Here is a 7,940-nt window from a genome sequence, read left to right on the forward strand (position 1 = left end):
CATAGCAATGTATTATGTGTCAGTAAACTCTATACTGAAGTCTTCTTTCTATGGCTGTGTAAATTATTTCATCACTTTCAATTTTATATACTAACTGTAGTTTGCTAAACAAATGATTATGTAGGATATCATTTACCCTTTTATACTAGAGTAAACAACACCAATGGGATGATGTATTTTAAAAAAAAGATGTTGGCTATTTTCTATTTCAGTATGAATTCACCAGAATCCAAAGAAAATTTCTATGAATTTCTAAGAGGAAAGCTGATTCCAAAGCTATGTCCCATGAAAAAATGACAAAGAATTCCAAATAGGATAATGAAGTAAGAGTACACACATATGCAGCTGTGACCTCAGAACGTATCTCAGAGCTACAACTATCAAGAATGTGTACAACAGTTGTGACCAAATTAGGAGACAAAGAGAAAAAGCCAAAATCATAAGCCTAAAAATATATTCAAGTTTTCCTCAAAAGACCCAAGGAAACTCTGCCAGGAAAAATGTGACTTGACCAAGGTTACTTATGGTTATATGTGTACAGAAATTAAATAAGCACAGACTGCAAAACTCTTACAAAAGCAACTCAAACTGACCCCTAAAAAGTATATTTCTGACAAACCAGCTACTGCAGATCGCTCTTCCAAAAGGAGAGACCACATGCTCAATGGTCTGGAGCTCACTGTGGAAAAAAAGTGATCAAAAAAGAGGGCTATGATTCTAAAGCCCCTCATGCTTTCTTGTGGTTTCAGGCAAATCCAGCCCCACTGAAAGCAATACACAAACCAATGTGGTGAGTGTTTTCATGTTTGCTTACTCCCACATGGATTGTGCCATAAGATATGGAATCTGCCTTATCCACCTCCACAACACTAGCACACCTTAAAAACCTCTGCATCTCAGAAATTCCTTTTATGTCCTGAAATTAAATTTTCCTGAATCACACCACTTTGGCAAAGTAACGAAGAGATAAAAAGATTCCAAACAAAAATTGATGGAGGATTCACATTGCCCACTTTTTGCAGCTTCAAAACTATTTATAAAATTTGCCACACAGACCTGAATGTGGAATGCAAGGTTCAGAACTTCTAGAGAGCAGACCATAAGTTTTCCAATTTCTCTTCTTACCACACACCAAAAGCAATGTGTGTGTGTGTGTGTGTGCGCGCGCGCGCACTGGACAGTGATATTTTAAGTATCACAGCTTTAAGCTGCCAGGGATGCAGAGGAATTCTCCCAGCCCCCACCCACTGCCCGCAAGGAATCCACACTCAAGGAAGATTCAGAGACCAAGGACCAATCCCCAAGTCACCACATAGATCAACAGAATGACAGTTGACCCACAGTCTCACAATATCAGACTCTGAGAGCTTAGCAGATCTGTTCCTCCTGGTTTTGGTACAGTGGCCCACACACTCACCATTGCATGGTTTGAAGTCCCCCTCACAGTTCTCTTCAGCTTCATGAGAAAAGAATCCTGGAAACAAACTATGAGCTACCTCCCACTGGTGCTACTGACTAATAGGTCTGCCTAGAGTCCCTCGTTTCTTTTGACTACCCAGCTGGGCTTAAGGGCACTAACAGCTACTCTACTGGGGGATGAGATCAAATAGCTCAGGGAGCTGAGACCTTCCCAGCTGGGCCCACACCTTAGGCACACATAGAGCCCTACTCTAAGAAATCTGTATTTTAGTATGACTTTCCCATTTCCAAGACACAAGGAGACAGTTCCTCTTCTACCTCACAGGGTCCTTTGTGTGCACATTCCAACACACAATCATTGTTCAGTGTCGCTATCTCTACCTTATAGCTGGGAAACCCTGAAGCCAAACAAGTCAAAGTCAAACAGTAACAATTAAAACAAAAATTGACGAAGAATTTGAAAGGAGTGGTACATGGGAAATGAATGAAAAAATAAAAATAAAAAGGAAAGGTCATGGATGATTCTAGGTATGGTGGGGTAGAAAGTTTATTATAGAGAAAAGGGATAGAATAGCCAGATGCAGGGACATCTGGGGGAGTCCAGAGGGGACATGACTGTGAGCATTATGAGGAAAAGTAGGAGGGGAGAGGGGAAAGCTAGACCAAGATGCCTGGATAGTAAATGATAGATGAAAAAGCCCAGGTAACCAAAATGGTTGGATTACATAAGGAAGACCACCCAGGGGAGGGGGAACTCAGACCCTGGTCTAGAAGGCTGGGTATGCCAACCATTACCCTATGGCAGGTAGAAACAGGGATGCTGGGAGAACCAGCAGCTGAGCCTGCTTTTATTTGTTAAATAGGTACCTCAGCCATTTGTCCCAGGATTTGAGACTTAACAATAGGGAAGAATGAGGAGGTTAAATGATTTCACTATAATCTCAAAACTTGTTTTAAAAAGTTGAAACTGGAGAGCAACAGAACAAGAAAATTTGAACACAGGGAACTTCCCAGAGACTCATACTCCAACCAAGGACTAGTCATGGAGATAACCTAGAACCCCTGCACAGATGTAGCCCACGGCAGTTCAGTGTCCAAGTGGGTTACATAGTAATGGGAAGAGGGACTGCCTCTGACATAATCTGATTGGCCTACTCTTTGATCACCTCACCCTGACGGGGGAGCAGCCTTACCAGGCCACAGTAGAGGACAATGCAGCCACTTTTGATGAGAAATGATAGACTAAGATCAGAAAGGAGAGGAGAACTTCCCCTACCACTGGACTTGGGGAGTGGCATGCATACAGAAAGGGGAGGGAGGGGGATTGGGAGGAGAGGAGGGAGGGACTTATGGGGGATACAAAATGAATAAAGTGTAATTAACAAAAAATTAAAAAAAAGAAAATTTGAAACTGGCTTCATTCCCCAAGATTTTTCTGGGACTAGACATACATAAAGAGCACACCAAGTATTATGCACTCCTTTTCTCTTGGGATGCACCATTATTGTTAAAGCAATAACATTCCTGTTAGGCTCAGCCACACCTGTTTGCCCAGGTCTTCTGTGTTTGTTAACCAGTGTAACTATAGAAATTTGGTTTCTAGAAATAAGTTCAGTTCCTCTTCCAAAATCTTGATTGCCTTGGTCTGTGAACTCCAAGTAGTGCCAGTTTGGACTTTTCCTAACCATTTAAATTGAATAACTGACACTTCTGTCCAAGCAGGAAAGCTCTCACCATCCTTTTTCTCCATCCCTTTCTCTGCTATGATGATACCAGCTTCAAAGTAGGTCATTGAACTCAATTCATACACAGGTCCCTCTTTATTTGTAAATACCACCCTATGAAAGCCAGGGATGATTGAGGGACCTCAGTCACTGGTTCCTTTTCTATTTCACTGACCAGGTTAAGGTCTAGCCTGAAATGAGTTGCAAGACGCTGGGCCACAAAGGCAGGGTTAGGTGGTTCAAAGCAAGTCTTAACTACATAGCATGAAGAAAGGCTGAGTTTTTGGAGACATTTCTCTAAGCAGAAACTAATGAGAAATCCATTTTTAATTAGGCATGAAATTCTTTTTAAAAGATATTTAATTTTATTTTCTGTGCATTAGTGATTGCTTGAAATTGGCATTACAGACAGTTGTGAGCTGTCCCTATAGCTGACTGCCTTAGTCTTTGATCTAGCTATTGCCTACCCTGATTCACACAGCAATTGTATTTAATAGATTGTTCTTCCAGTTCTGAACAGAAGGCACAAACCATGCTACACATGCAAATCCTTTCACTGTAACTACAACACGAACAGTTTGTTACCAACTCAAATTATAAAGCTCTTTTGTGGTACAGCCATTTAACTAAAGAATTTAGAAATTTTAATCAAGAGAAAAGCAAGGTCATTGCCCTAGGGAGAAACAAACTGGGATGAAGGTGACCTCAGTCTGAATAGCTTGCCTTGAAACCATTTCTCTACAAGGGTGAAGATGCAACTGTTCTAGAAATAGTATCCCCTCCCAAGGAGAAATCACTGCAAACACAATTAAAAGAGTAATTAAGACAGAATGCATTTAATGACAGCATACATTCAGCTCTGGCCAATGCTTAAAAGGAGCCAGTCGAGGACAGAATTTTGCATTACACATATCTTGTAACCCTTAAGTCACTTTTAGGTTCAGTCCCAGGTTATGTTTTCAACAATTAAAATGTGGGCTGGGGACTTGTAAGTCTAGCCACTTAGAAAGATTTACATGGCAAAAATATTGCCAGAAGTAGACTGGTGCCCTCAAACAGCAGGTCACTCTTCAGTGACAGGGTCCTGAAGTGAGTATGCCAGAAGAGGAAAAGACAGAAAAGGCAACATTGGAAAAAATAAAAGCTGGGGCAGGGACGTCTTATGCAAGGTATGTGTTAAGCCGAGTAAGCATTTTTGTCCTTTTCAGTTCTTTTATTTAATCACTTGACAGCCAGATGGAAAACACCATCCTCCTGTCCTCCCTGTCTCATCCCCACACCCCACTCCTCCCTACCTCTATCCTCATAGAAGCAGATCCCCTTCCCCACTTAAGTACCAACATACCCTGATGCATCAAGTCTAAATGGAACCAATTGTTCCCTTTCCCACTGAAGCTAGGCAAGTCAGTCCAGGTGGAATGAAAGTGATCCAAACCCAGGCACACAGTCAGAAACAGCCAGGACTCCCACTGTTAGGGGAGCTTCATGATGACCAAGCTGCACATCTGCTACATATGTGGAGGGGTTCTATGTCCAGCCCATGAATACTATTTAGTTGGTGGTTCAGCCTCTGAGAGGTCCATGGCCAAGTTAGCTTCTCAAGAATAGCATCTGGTATGCTACTTTCAGGGGAAATGGAAGGAAATGGTTAACTTCTGTGATGTCAGAAGAAAATACCATAAGTAGAAACAAATTCACGAGGAGTCTAATGAAACAGAGCTGCATTAAGAGGAACACAGGGTCTCTCAAGAACATTACTAACCAAGCCTACAGTGGCCTTGGAATTGACAACCACAGCCCCATGTGGTGGGAAGAGCTTCAATCTCATGATCTGAAGCAATGCCTCCCCAAAGCCTGGGGCCCAGAACATAACAGTCTCTCCCAAACATTTTTGTGGCTTTTGAGAATAAACTCAATTTTATTCTCAATACATGGAGACGGTAGAGAAAGTTCCAAAGGCCTAAGCCCCAGTTGTTACTGGCTATGCCAAGAATGTTAATGGGTTTAAGAAAGAACTATGCCATTCCCCTTATATGAAGGCCTCATGGAATACCTTTATTGATCAAGTCAGCCACGAACACAAACAAGTTTTTTGTTTGTTTGTTTGTTTTTCCCTTTTCAAAGAGTTGTCAACCAGTATAGGCTTGCCCCTGTGGCAAAACTACTCTTTTCTCAAAAACAAAACTGGACCTTTAGGTAAATGAATTTTAATTCAGAACATGGCTGTTCTGGCAAGAGAACACATCCAAAGACTTTCTAGGTCTATATGATCTGGTTGGAATACAGACACACCTTTACTCCCAGGAGAAAGAGATAAGCAGTCTTTGTTGTCAAGGCCAGCCAGTAGAGCAAGCTTCAGGTAAAGAAAAGCTTAGGTCTGGGTGTGGTGGTACAAAACTTTAACCCTAGCCCTCAGGAAACAGGGGCATGCAGATGACTGAGTTCTAGACATTTCTGCTCAGGCTGTTCTGGTAAGTCAGTGAGTTGAGAGGCAGTGTGCTCAAGTTGAGTTTGCAGAATTCAGAAAAAGTTTTCCCTGGGAGACTTTTACAGACACAAGTTGAAGAGAGAAACTAGACACAGGTGAAGACAGACAGAGCCAGAGAATGAAAACCATCGGGAATATTATAACATATTGCCAAAGTTAGCAGAGCAATTCAGTCAGAAAAGGCGGGTTGATTCAGTCAACTTGGAGGGGAGTCTGTGCCAGAACAGTTGAGTTGAAAAGGCCAGTAAGAGTTCAGAAACAACTAGAAAGGGTGAACTTATTCAGCACTAAGTCTCAGAGGATGAAAACATTCTAGGCCTAGATTTGATTGTATGGAGGCTAGAAGCTTGCAGGACTAGGCCTAGGTTAGCAGATGAAGGCACTAGTCTCCTGGAGGACAATTACATCAGGGGAATAAATGTTACTTTAACACCTTTATGTCACCACAGGCTATAATGTTGGTTGTGACCCTGTAAAACCGCCTTGAGCAGCTTGGTAGAGGCCTGTTCTTTGATATGAGGATCGGTCTGGTAGCTGGTTGTAAATCAGAGTTGTCTCTCTCCTTTGCTATGGTTGGAGACAAATTTCTGGACAAGCCCGGTCAACATGTGTTTGCTAGAGTACTAATCTCTAACAGGCCTGGTTAGCATCCTATTTACCTGTGGGGTGATTGTGAGGCAGTCCTCCCCTGGCTAAATTGTATTTACTGTCACCTACTATTTCCCAAGCATTGGAAATCCTTTACATCATCAATTCTACTCTTCCTCATCACAGCTTAATATTGGAGTGCTACCCAACACACAAGATGCCGTTTACAACCCCCCCAAAACTACCCCCAAATGGAACTCACACCTAAAGGTTAAATGCTAAGAGCAGTACTTGTAGAAGACAGGAGAGAAACTGGAACACCAAAGACTCCCGCCATGAGGATGATTCTGCACACAAACCCCTGCTGCAAACGCTCTACGTGGATAAGGCTCCAGCACTAGAGTGACTCAGTTGCCACCACTGGGTCCAGCAAGCGCCCAGGACCACAAGGTCCCTCCCCAGGGGCCGCTGCTGATCAGCCAGTCGCGGAAGAGACCCCGCATACCAGCTCCCGCCGCTCAGCTGCCTTCTCCTCCCTGCACTCACCATAGTGCGACTTTGGAGCTTGCCTCAGTTCACCTCGCAGCACCAAGCAGCAGCGGTGGCGCTCAGAGCACTTCACCCGGAACCACAAGAGCCTGCTCAGCAGCGGGAGCTGAACCAGCAGAAAGGGATCAGGAAGGACACGCCCCCTCTTCACTGGCGGGCCCAGGCGGGGACCTGATTGGTCAGAGCGTTTTGAGTGACAGGAAACCCTCCCTTAGGGGTAGGGTGTCTCCCTTAGGGTTAGAGTGTGTGGAAGGGACACAGCCCTTTAGTTCCTGACTCTGGCATGCAGTCCAGGACTGAGCCTTCTCCAGATCTACAGAGATTCGCATTTTAGCAGCGCTAGTGCCTGTCCTCCCATTGCCTACAAGTCTGCCTGCACACCCAGCCTCGGGACCGCCCAGCCCTCCTACCCTGGCCGCTAGGCCATCTGCTGCTCTCCCTCTGTGGAAGGGGACCCTAGGCTCCCCAACTCAAGATCTCAGGGCATTCCTGAGTTCCCCAACACCTCTGCTTCTTCCTCCTGGTGGATCAGGCTTCCACAGCCCATTACTAAAGTGCAGTGGAGTTGCCCATCTGTCCCACAAATGAAGGGGTCCTAGAATAATTAACAGGTAAGGAGAACTTTTTAAATTATTCATATATTTTATAATTAAAGAACAAAATACAAATCAAGGTGACTTCTCTATTAAATTGCCATGGTGTTTAAAAGCTTTGGCAGTTATATACATATATACACGTGTATATATGTGTACATATGTATATTATATATATATATGTATATTACTGCTAAAGCTTTTAACTATAAAATATAAAAGGTAGGAATCACATACTCCAAGAACCCCATTCCTGTGAGATGATTAACATGTCTAGAGAACATATTCAGTACAATCAAACAATTCTGACAAAATGATTGCAGGATTCATAAGTTGTGCTAAATCATATTCATTTTTGGTGGAATATCTAGTTTATAGTGATTTACAAGTACCACAAAGGAATTTATTAGATTTTATAAATGACTATCAGAGAGTTATATAGTCTTCTCAGAGAACAATATGAATTGTGTTTTGTAATAAATGCAAAATGCACACTTGGCAAAAAGTATAAAATCTGATAACAGAATTTTGGTTGGGACTGTGTGTTCCTTATACATTTCATTTCTTAATGTTATGAAT

The sequence above is a fragment of the Meriones unguiculatus genome (assembly GCF_030254825.1).
Source record: "Meriones unguiculatus strain TT.TT164.6M chromosome 13 unlocalized genomic scaffold, Bangor_MerUng_6.1 Chr13_unordered_Scaffold_34, whole genome shotgun sequence".
Lineage (NCBI taxonomy): Eukaryota > Metazoa > Chordata > Mammalia > Rodentia > Muridae > Meriones > Meriones unguiculatus.